We start from the raw sequence: 13158 nt of genomic DNA on the forward strand, positions 1-13158 counted from the left end.
ACCTTCACTCTGACCTGAGTGTGCTAAATTGTTGGTATTTTAATTAACGAGACAGTTATTAATGCTATATACTTAAAAAGTTATTCACAGATAAAAAATGATAAGGCTGATCTTGCTGAAGGGCAGATTCAGGGTTACTTAGCACCCTTGGAATAACTCTTTACATAGGGGTTCGGATGCATACCATAACACAGACATTCCCACATGGTCTTTACTACCCTTAATTTATTTCCACAGTGGTAATGTCTTCCAGTATGTTATCTGCAATCTTTTTATTCATATTATGGCATACAGTAAGTGTCATAAATTTAGCATTATGCAAATGATTTGTCCCTGGTCATCGGCAAAATGGGTTTACGCTTACATTTAAATATGTATAACATTAACTACAGTGTGGTGATAGATGGCTACACTTAAGGGGAGGCAGCAGCCAAATCTAATTGCTTCCCCTGAGATGAGCAAGGCATATCCTGTACCTGAGAAGACAAAGGGGGGGGCCTTGGACATAGAGCTGGGAATAGAGCCATCATTTTCCCAGCAGGCCGAGACGCACGCCTGATTGAAAAGACCGAGCTGATCGGTCTTGGTGTTATGGTATGAGACGCCCTCTGCGGTGACACTTGTTAGGTGAGTGCATCCTGGAGGTACGTCCACATCCGGAGGGAGAAGCCTTGAAAGCTTTGTCTTGGCTATATGTTGAATTATTTATATTCCAGAAGTCAGCTCATTGTTATTCAAGACCACTGTGGTCGAGTAGTCGTCAACGCGAAGACCATGTACAGTTGACTTTTGAGTTGAGACCAGGTTTAAAAGGAACCAAGAACAAAACAAAACACGTCTTATTGACCAGCAAAAACAGAGTTTCAAAAGAAACCTACTGTATATGAAGGAGCTGTGTACTACCCAATTTTCTATTAATAATGCATAAAACATTATTCAACTAATGATTGAATGGAGAAAAAAAACATTATATACAGCTTAACAAACTGTGTATAATGTAGAGTTATGATAATTACTCAATTAATCCATTGAAACTTTTTTTAGACTGCCAGACATTCTTTAATTCAAGCTTCCCAAATGTGAGAGGATTTGCTTTTCTTTTTCACACATGACAGTAAATTGAAACTCTTAAAATTTTGGAGTGTTTTCATCAGATAAAACAAGCAAACTGAATACATCGGGGTGTCCAAATAAGCTATACCAATAAGGGAATGCAGTCGTTAATAATGGTATTAATTACACCTGTGTTTTTCCTGCTTTGACACCTGACAAAGAAGGTGAAGGTACATGCTGCAGCAAACAACTCATAACCCTGTAAACAGAATACAGATATGAATGTTGGTGGGGGGGTGGATTAGACTTCCCATCTAAATAATTCTCAGTTACAGATTATCTGTCCTGATCTGATCAATCCATGATAGATGACTGAAACACAATCCACATATATTAGCTGCTGAATATAATCTTTGAAGGTGCTGTATCGGTTATGTATGCGAGATATCAAATATGTTTGCACTTAAATCTCCATTGTTCCTCTAATACAGACACTTATCGATTATGTCAGAAACAATTTGCTGCGATGAATCCTGAAATCAATTTAGACAGCCTGCTCATGTGGAATGGATTTATGCAAATGGGGAATATGTGCAGAGTTAGTATTTCACATCCAGACGAAATGAGAATTGTCCCTGCAAGCATACAGTGAAATAAGCATGGAGGCAATCCGAGTGGTGACTATAAACTGTCCCTCGCAGCTGGATACAGATATTACGTCCTGTGCTAGAACATAGTCTATGAAATGAAGCATTGATTATTAGATGACCATCAAGTATAATGGTACTGTGTGCAGCTGATTGTAGCCGCAGTGTAATCCATCAAACAGGTGCTCAGAAAGTACATGACATGAAGATTAAATAGTCAAGCAAGTTGTCGCATATGTTTGCTAAAGCTCGCCATATCCTCAGGGACCCATCTCACACAGGATACTCGCTCTTTGAGCTGCTGCCCTCAGGCAAACGCTACAGGACATTGAGAGTACGCACAAACAGATTACAATAAGAGCTTTTACGCTAAAGCCATAAATGCACTAAACTGCATTAAATAAATGGCAATTATTTATTTTTGTTTCTGCACTTTAAAGACGGCATCTCAATTCCGTTGTGCTTTGTACAATGACAATAAAGACTTTCTATTCTATTGAAGTATTTTTCATGCGTAACTCAATAGAGGTGCATGGAGAAACCATGAGTATCATTAACCATGTGTGACTAAATTGTGCGAATGTACTGTGTGCAAGATAAAAGTCATGATTATGTTCCCTAAGGCAAACATTCAATATAACCTGTTAGTAGAGACACGAGGCACACACTGAGCCAACATGACTCCCACCTAGCCAACACAAGCCTATAGACGTAGTGGTTATAAGTTTGTTAAGTTATATTCCACCAGTTTATATAAATGAGCAACCTGAATGAACGGTATATTACTAGAGGTGAAGCAGTTGGTTGATCAATCAAGGAGCCGATCAACAGAAAATGATTCACCAACTAATTGCCAAAAGTCATTTTTGAAGCAAAGATCATATTTCCTACTTCCAGCTTCCCATTTGTGAAGATCTGCAGCTATTCTTTGTCTTACAATACAATAGATTTTCCAGACAAAACAAGACATCAACTGTAGTTTCACACTGTCAATACTACACAGCATTAAGGTAAGAAAATTACACAAGCAAACATAAGCCGACTAAAGAGTGACAGGACATCGATGCACAAAAGGCTTGTTAGCACAAGCAGCAGCATTAATGCTGGCTGAAGTGAAGAAGCACTCCCTGGCATCTTAGTGAGCTTTGAAGTAGACAATTGAAGACGCTATTGTTATAAAATGACATTTGAAGTGTTTGCTTATGAAATGCAACATGAACAGCAGCAGCAGTTGTACAACAGAATTAAGTTATACAGAAAAGGAGGCAGACAACATTCTTATTAAACGGAGCCTCATTTTGCAAAGTTTGTATTAGAAACATGTCACTGGGAGCAGATTAAGAGAGTGAAGCAGTGCCTGAACTAGTATGCAGGCTTAACCCTATTACAATTATTGGTTCTGCTCAAGCCAATTAAAAATTGCTAAAAGCCTATATTGTGTATATGCAGCTGACTTTTAGGTGCCTTGATGCTGATTCACTTATATACAATCTCGCTTGTTTCTTTAACACCTATTGACTAAATCAGAGGTAATTTGCTGTAATGCATTCTGAAATCAATGATGACTCCTGGCTTCTAGTCCTGAGCAACAAACGGCAGAGGTTAACATGGCCTTATTTATAGGAACCATTTTGACATGTCACGGGAGGAAGAGAACAGATGTGATACAATTGATGATGCCTGAATCCTGTTTATATGCTGCAGTTTCAGAGTCCTGGTGTGACTTTCAGGACACTTGAACTGAACTGAACCATGAGCAGCACTGTCTTAATGTTATTAGAAACACCACAGCTCTACAATAATAAGTCAAAATTTTCTGCAGTGAAAGGCCACTGAAGACAACCTCAGACTGCATTGCATCATTTCATCATACACATGTAAACAAGCCAACGCTGCTTCATCCTGAAAAAAAAGTATCATGCCATTTCCATTTTACCACGCTGCGATTCTGAGTATGTGTGCGGATTTACATCTTCAGCTAATGTTTTTGCATTGAAATGAACTGCTCTCCAATGTTGCAAACCCATTACAATATGCATAGAGATTAAGACCGTCATGTTCCTGAGCTGAATATGAAGTCTAAATCATTTTAACTGGCCATTGTGAATACAAACACAAATAATTTAAAGTAAATAATTAACAGAAGTTAGTTGTTAAAGTCTTCCTAAATCTATACACTGTCAGAACCCTTAAGTCCAACCATGACTTTTTTTCCTCCCTCTGTTTGTGAGCATGATTTTGGAAAAACTAAAGGAATATTAATCACCCTGCTGTCTAACAATAAAATGATGGAAGACGCACATTTGCGACAACAGGCTCATTTGAACCGAGCCTCGCATTTCCATAAAACCTTGCAAGGATAATGCAATAGCCCATTACAGAAGCCATTACCCGTAGCAGAGGAGGACGCTGCCCGCCAGCGTCAGAAACATAACACGTAATCAGCTCTTTTATTTCTTAAATGTTCTCTACCACGTTACTAAGTGCAACTCATTAATTGTCTTTACGACTCACGTGTAATGTTAATGCTGTGGTGTGTTAGCAGTTAAGTGGAGCCTCTTATATGAGGAATATAAAATTATACTCTAAACATGGGAGGGTTTGAAATGATATCATGTTATTGTTATTTTGTTAATACTATATTTACAGATTGGACAAATGTATGAATAAAGTTTCCAAAAACAAAGTCTGGCCCACCAATGAAACACACAATAGCTACAGTCGCTGCAGAGCTCTGTAAAATATGCTGTCACAAGTTGCAGTCATAAACTAGAGTGTTCATTATTCTCTGTTGCAATAGCTTGAAATGAGCCGCAGCTTTAGATGCTATCTCTCCTTTCTCAGCTCCAATGTCATGGTGGTCAGAGAGCCTGTGGTTCAGTGTTAGCGGGTCAATTGGTAGTCGCAGCGGGGCTAGACAGAAGACGCATTCAACTATGTGGATCTGGGCTGGCTGTGGAGCACCTCTCCAACACACACACACACACACACACACACACAGTCTTTCTCTTCCCAATTTCTCACACACCCACTGTGACCTTGGCTAAAATTAGCAGGACGGATATGGGAAACAGCCCTGTGGATTAAATAAACTGCAATGCAGTATTTAAAGATAGGAGATGAAAGCTCATCTTAGTAAAGTCACAGAATGTATCAACGCATCGCAGATCTATTTTCTTTCATGTTTGAAACACGAGAGCTCCACAACGCCATGGAACTAGCCGTTGTTCGCTTATTTACTTCAGCTGACCTGAAATCGATCACGGTCACCTCTTGAACCATTTCCAAGTCATCTGATAGGAGGGAGAACATAGTGACCACATGAAAGCCAAGATCAGTGTCAGATTTACAGTAACCTCTGTATATAACCTTGTACTGAGAGCAGCTTCTATTGTTGTTTTCCATCCTGCCAACCTAACAGAATGTAGAAGGTTGAACTCAAATTACAAATATCAACAGCTTGTGTTGCAGAGGCTAAACAAAAAGGTCAAGAATGATAATGAAAAACGACCTGCCTGACAATCTTGCCGATACAATTATGTGTCAATCACGGCATTTGTTCATTATCATGCTTCAATGGTGCACCAGTGTTAATTAATGTACCAATAAGGGTTCAGTACTTTTTAAATGGGTAATTGACAAAGCTCTTGGGAGAAGGCAACTCAGCATAATGAAAATGAATAGTGAGGACAATCCATCAGCTCACACTTGTGCCCTTCTTCTACTTGTTAAATGGACTGTGGCATTATGGGCCATGTAAAAAAAAAAAGAAGAAGAAAGAAAACATACAACCTATACTACAAATACCATGCGTGCTGCGTGTATAGATAGACACCACAAAGACACACAGTTTTGAATGTGCACACTTTCAAAACAGTGAAGCAAAACCTCCGGAGACACACACACACACACACAAATACACGTCGAACCTTTTACCACTTCCCCTGCCCTCTGTGGGTGTGTGTCGCTTTCTGAGTCAATGTGTTGGAATGCCTCCATAAATTATTCAGCCGCAGCGCCTGCTATCTGAAGATAACAGCGGGTCTTTATCGGTCAGCGTGTACGGAGAACACTGCGCCGGTGACTATACAAGCACCTAGAGGGATTCAGGGCACCTTCTGTGTAAGGATGCGTGTCATTGTGGCAGTGGAGCGTAGCCAGAGAATATAGCCTATCTGCAGGTTTATGTTGTAAGGTCACTTTCATTTTTCTCCGGGGAGATGCCGATTTTTAGCTCATCAAACAAAAAGGCCGATTTCTTTTGCCTGTGCGTAACTAATGCAGACTAAAGATCAGGAAAGTCACCTGCCATTCAGATTTGTTCAGAGGATTCCGGAAAATGGAAGAGTCTCAAAATACAACTGATATTAATCTACTCCGAAACAATCCTAAAAGTTTGTTGACTGTTTAATGCACATTCTAATGTACAACACTGATTCCAGCTTCTAAATAGTGAATATTCCAGGTTATCTTCTTCTGTGATACTAAATTAGAGATGTTAGGATTTTAAACTGTTGGTCAGACTAAACAAGCAATTTAAATATGTCAAGTTAAGCCCAAGGAAATTGTAATTGAATTAAAAAAATTAAAAACATTAAACATTAAAAAAAGTAAATGAGAAAATAATCAGCAGATTGATTGATAATGAAATGAATTGTAAGTTGGAGCTCCACCGCCAATTATACCCTCCTGACCTGGAAGTTCACATATATTTAAAAACACACAGATTCTCTGGTGTGTGTCTTTTTTTATGCAAGTCCATAACATCACTCTTATAGTGTACTATATGTCAGTGAATGCATACAGTGCCATCTGAGATATGAGATGTAACAGGCTATAAATGGTAAAAGATACACTATAGAAGTCTAATTTATGTCAATACAATTAAAAAGGCAAATAAACAAACACATGAAAGAGGCCTAGATAGCTTAACCCTTGTGTGACAAACTCAATCTTTAATAATGAGACCCCATTTTCAGTATACAGCCACTTGGTGTCAGCCTTGCACACTGCATTGATGCCATTACTACAAAGCAGTACACACATTCTTTCCATGATTTGTGGGATTGAGAGTAAATTGACATAACATTGAGAAAGATCTGCTAATGATTACCAAAGCCGCTGTAGATCAGCCTATTGTTCTTCTATGCATTCTGCTGCTATTTTTACAATCTATTTCAGGTCTCCCCTAATTAACAGGATGGATTCAGGCTTGCATATGGCTCATGTGTGCATGCTTTGCATGTCCTAATCTCCCATCGGAACGGCGGATATGTTTAGTGTTGTGTTGTTGTGGAGTCTATAATAAGTATTGGCAGTTCCCTGTAGGACGTGGAGTTTTTGGAGTGGCTCAAGGCCAGAACAGGCTTTTGAGCCCCCCTCTGTTGGGACGAGAAGAAAGACAGACGGACCCTCCAATTGGCTACTCGTGCCAAGCCTGCTTCCACATATGGCCTGTATGATGTTCAGCTCTGACAGTTGAGTTGGTGGAAAGGAGTATGCTTGTTAGCCATATGCCTAACAAGTATATTGCTACTACTTTAATGTTAGTCTTCTATGTAAAGCTTTTACTACGCATTACAGTGAAGAGTAATGATGGAGGAGTGAGATGTGACGAAGATCACAAACTAGAACTGAACTCAAAAGCACACAGCAATCCATTGTTTACACTTATTAATGGAATGACAATGATTCATGCGGGTGCAGTGATAAATACTAATGAATACTAATTTGTGCAGGTAAGATTTCAAGCCCCAGGATATTTTACCTCAAAGAAAAACAACAAAAAGAAAGATGACATGCAAAACGAGAGCTCATAAACTCATTAACAGGATCTGAATGCCAAGTTGCAAACAGGACACAAACATAGTGGAAAACAACAGGATGCATCTAATGATAAAGGGAATACAACAAATTAAATCTTAAAAGAACTTTGGGACAACAATATTTCCATCCAATCATTCACTTTCTATTGCTGAGCATCCTGAGCACTGGGAAAAATGGTTTACACCCTGGCCGTGATAAGCCATTGTTTGCAATAATTTGTGTTTACACTACAGATAAGAAAGTGATGAAAATTTAATCTCATCAGATAAATATTTGTTCACATGAGATGATGCAGGTCTTATATAATCACTTGAGGCAATCTATGAGGTTTTTATGAAAGCAATGCAATAGTGTTCCTAAAATGTCAGAACTGCTGCCATATAAGCAAACTTAAAATTGTAAAATATGTCAGCAGAGTTTAATTTATTCAAACTATCGGAATTACAAAAAAGAACATTTTAATATCTATAAAGATAAGATAAAACAATAAATTAAAAGTTGATGAGGAATATTGCAAAGTTACGAGAAGCTTCATCCTTCAAAATGTGTTATTTTCTATATTCTGAGACATCAGATCTGATGTGCACTGAGGAGAATGTGGCAGCAGAGTCCTGCCACAAACTATTCAACATTCAACTCCTGACAAAAAGCTGTTCCCCAGAGGTGCATTGTGGGGGGAAAAGTCGTGATTTACAGAGGCAAGACTTTTTTGAAGAAGTGCTCGAGATTTCAGACAGAGAGGTAAAGAGATGTCAGATTCTTCTCTCGGCTTCAGGGAATGCAGTTTATCCTCAATCTGACCTTGGCACGAGGAAAGAAAGACATTTTTAAGCTGAGGCCAAACATTGCCACCCAATTGGCATTGGCTGTTTGGCACTCTATCCAAGGAAGTCAAATAGAGTGAATCAGCAGCATAAACAAGCCTGCGGGTGGGAATATAAACATGAAAGACGGTCCACTTCTTTTAGCCTTCAGCAATCATAAACAAGCACCTTATGTTTCGCTATCCCTCCAGCTGGAGCTACAGCAACAGAGCTTTGTCCCCTCCGTTCCCCCTGTATCCTCACCTCACCCACTTTATTTCCACGTCTCCTTCCCTTCATTCTTCTCTGGCCGGAGTCCCAAGACAGATGGTCCGTGCAAGCAGATGCTCCCCACCCAGTCTCTCGAAGGGAAAAACAAAAGCTGGATCCAAAGCAAACAAAATCTGCTGCGGGGTGCCCGAGTGATGAGCAGGGAAGTTCACCCTGCAATTAATCCTAGATTGACCAATGATCACTTTTTAATCGACAGCTAGAGAGGACGCTCAAAGTTGGTCAAAAACAAAAACAAAAAATCTATCAACAAACAAACAAAGACAACCAACTTGATGACATGGACTACATTTAACCTCATAGCAGTTGGTATGTCATTAAGACCATCTGATGTCCCAGATCTGACTGTGTAATAAGTCAAACTGTCCAACTGTGAATATGTTCATAGAGAGGACATAAAACTAGGCAAACAGATCCCAAATATTACTGATCCTCATTAATATATTTAACACCAAACATTGACAGATTCTTTTAACCTCTCAGAGGTCCAAATAAGATCAAGTCTCATAATTAAAAACAAAACCTATGTTGTGAACAAGCGGTCACTTTCTAGATATGCCTTATTCCTTTAAAACATGCCTCTAATATACTTTAAAAATGTGTTAAATTAAAGGTGTAGTATAGAATTTAGTGGCATCTAGCGAAAATTAAAATGAGTCTTTTATATTGACATAGGGTCCTCTTCATGTTGCACCAACATGTTTCTACTGTAGCTGACAATGGACAAACCAAACACTGACTCTAGAGAGGACTTGCACATTTTTTTGTGAGTTTCACGGTCACTGTAGCTTCTCCTTCATGTTTAGAAAGGGAGGGAGACGGAGGGGTATTCAGTTGATTTCAATCTACAACCTCACTGCTAGATGCCACTCAGTTCTACTAAAGCCAGACCAATATATCAGTCTGCCAATATTGAGATATTAGTATCACCATATATGTTGTCTGATACAAACCAATATACATATTTTATTTTTTTACAAGTTATAAAGGCAACATTTTATTTCCCCTGTGAAGTTTGTTAAGCTGTAAAATATCCTGCCTCCATTACACATCTTTCTCACAAAAGTGTTTGATCGACACATTTAGGGATCATTTCAACAAAACGTGTGTTTACTGGTCCTTTAAGGTAATCTTTCCTTTATACTTTGTGGCTCTTTTTGCCTCATAACAAATCAAACCACACATTTTTTGTTGTTGGTGGAAACAAAAACAGAAAAACTGTAATATCGTGATCTAGAGCTACATACTGTCAGAACTTCTGTCTGAAAAGCTAAAGCACACCGCTCTGCTCTCTGACAGATTTGGAGCAGCTTCTTCAATCGGTACCTTTGCTTCACTGTGATCTCAGGACCCCTGGCTGACAGATGCTGAGAAAACTCACACACTCGAACGTGCACAAACACACATCACATGTGGTCAGTTCTCGACTCCACGGCAGCTCAAAGCCGACGTCTAAAAGAAACAACACACATCTAAACTCCTTGCGTGCCTCTACAAAACAAATACCCACCTTTCTTCACAAGGACTACACGTTCTTCAAGGACTTTCTCAACTGAAACATTTCACACAGAAATGACCATGTGTGTTTATATAAATGACTTGTATTCGATGAGGTATGATTAATTACATTTTTAGGCCACTTTCAGACCTGAAAACCAGGGCATTAATTGGTTTATGCGTTTGTTGATTTTTTTTCCCCATTTGATGGTGACTTCACAGTGAGAATGTTCAATACTTTAAAACCGCAGTCACTATTAGATGCTGCATCCTGAGATCTTGATGACTAAATGATAACATTCATAAATGCTCCAAATGGGTTATTGCACTCGGTTGCATCAAAGCCACAGTACATAACTCATTGGCTCATACATTAAAATCCTGACTCAGTATTGGTGTCCTAAATATTGATTATTGCACAAAGGACCTTATTTTTCTTGTCTGCATAGCTTCTGCACCTTTAATTCTCTACCGTGTGTTTGCATCACTAGTCTCCTTACATTGGATATTTCTTATGTTGTTTCTTGCCAAACAGTAATATGCAAGTAAGTTTTTCATTCATGAAGTACTTCTGTTGGAAAATATTATGCATGTAGCAAGAGAAGAAAGTCTGAGCCTAATTAAATGCAAATCAGAGTAAATGAAGCATTGATTCAACAGCTATGAGGTAATACCTCATGGTAGCATTTCTGTGGTTTATGTTTTATCACTTAATGTTGTTTAGTACTGTTCGAGGCCTTGGATATACAATATGAGGCGTAATTAATTAGCAAAGATAACTCATACTGACACAAAAAATAGGAAATCCATTACTAAAAAACCTGCAACGGACAGAGCTTCTTTCTCAACTATTTATGTGCAAAAGACAAAGGAGCTAGCCGTGGTGCTGAAAGTAGCTCGATCACAAACAACAAACCTTCCGGGGGCTGCATACATCAGAACTCTGAAAACTCGAGAATACGGTGCTGAAAGAGGGAAATGTCTAGGGGAGCCGCTGGCAGTCACCGACAGAAGCTGCAATGGTGATCTGAGAGAGCTGCGGGGCGCTGATGCAAAGAATCACTGCAACGAGGAAGCAGCTCTTGGGAGGATCAACTCACGGCTGGGTGGCTGTAGCATTTTATTATTATTATTTTTTTAATTTGTGGGTGATCTAAGATTTAGCTGGAGAGAGACCGTGATGTGGGAACCCACTGGGGACAGAATTTCGAGAGCGAGGATATAGAAAAGAATGACGAGCTGAGAAAAGGATGCATAAAGAGAAAGAATCATGCTTGGGAGATCATTTAGTTTAAATGCTCTACAAGAACTAGTGATTACCTAGCAGTGGAAGCTACAAACAATGCTGTGGATGTATCCAACCCCCCCGACCCACTATAAACCAAATGACATTTAAACCACCAGAATAATGAGAAACCTCATCAGGATATCGAATTAAATCAGGCAGCGGAGACAGTGGATCAGACACAAATTTCCACACAAATCCAAGTTAACAAGCATCCATTCTTTATAATAACCAGCTCTTGGGGCAGAGGACAGCACTCAGTATCCTTCAGTGACACCTAAAGAGTTCACTCAGTAAAACATCTGTCCTGTAATACCACAGGAGCCTGCAACTGATAATGAAGATAATGGTCTTCAGCACAACTAATGACTTATTCTGCTTTTTTCTTTTTTAAGTGAATTAGGTCTCAATGGGCCACTTAAGGGTTATTAAGTAGCATCTGTCAAAGTCTGCATACTCTTGTTAGTTGGCATAAATTCTGCTACTGAGCCGTTATTTTCGCAGTGGCATACAATTTTGTTCCCCATTCTTCATGTCCTGACTGAGAACTATTAATGCTGAATCAAAATAGCTGAGACACAACAGCTCAAATCTGTTTAAAACCCTTAACGAAGGATAATTAGAAATCAATTAGGTGTGCAAACAAATGTTAACCTGTGCCAGGAGTGATGAGCTGTTAACTGGTCTTCTGGCTTCTAGAGAGGCATTGAGCAGCCTGAGGGGAAACCTATGGACTATAACTGAGTGATCATTATTCTGGATTCCCGCCAAGTACTGTGGAAAGGAGAGCCCAGGAGAGGACTCATGCTGCTGAATTCTATTGTCTTTTTTTATTTTTTACTGTTGCCTGTGTGCCCATAAACTCAATCACAAAAGGGGTTCAGAAGTTGTGTGTGTGCAAAGTGCTGGCTACAGTGGCAGATAAATATGAAGTGAATTCATCCTTTATTCCACCAGGGATTTCTAGACCTTACCTAACACAGCATAAGTGGAATGCCTCATATGTGGAAATCATTCAATAGAAAACAGTGATAAAGAAAAGCAGGAAATTGCTGCTACCCAACTGAATTCTTAACAAACGTGGAAATAGTCGGCATTATATCATTAAATGAACAAAGCCAAACACATTATCATTTTTAAAAGAAGGCAAAAGTCGAGACATGACTCCACAAATAAAGCAATGACCAAAGAAAACTTAGAAATATATGTTGCAGAAGCATGCAGGTTAAATGCTGGCGTGAGAAAAGGTCAAACCAAACTCAATAAAAAAAAAAAAGCAGTTTAATGTTAGCCAGCAAACCAATTAGAACGACGGAACAACTCTTATTGATATGTCCAATGAGAGTAGTCATTAACCGTCAATCACTTCTTAACTTGCATGAATCTTTTACTTAGACCTAATTGGTGCTTTACAGCCTGCCGCCATTCACGTCGCATTTTATTGAGAAGATAGAGTGAAATAAGCAATTTTAAAACATTTTCAAAAGTGTTTCTTGCTGTATAAATGACATGCCGAATTAAGGAGTGGTCCTCTAAACAGGTAAATTGAAGTTATATTCTACCAGACATGTATGTTTGGATGAAAAACCAGAGCCAGTAATAATTAAATAGCTTTTTTTTTACTTGGAGTTTTGCTTGACGTTTTCTCCACGCGTGACCAAACACAACAGAACCATAAAATAGCCAAATTATCGATGAACGCGCCAAAACATGCGACCACTGTCCTACCAGGTGAAGAAACTGCAGCGTCCACCCG

This window comes from Scomber scombrus, chromosome 23 (genome assembly GCF_963691925.1).
Source record: "Scomber scombrus chromosome 23, fScoSco1.1, whole genome shotgun sequence".
Classification (NCBI taxonomy): Eukaryota; Metazoa; Chordata; class Actinopteri; order Scombriformes; family Scombridae; genus Scomber; species Scomber scombrus.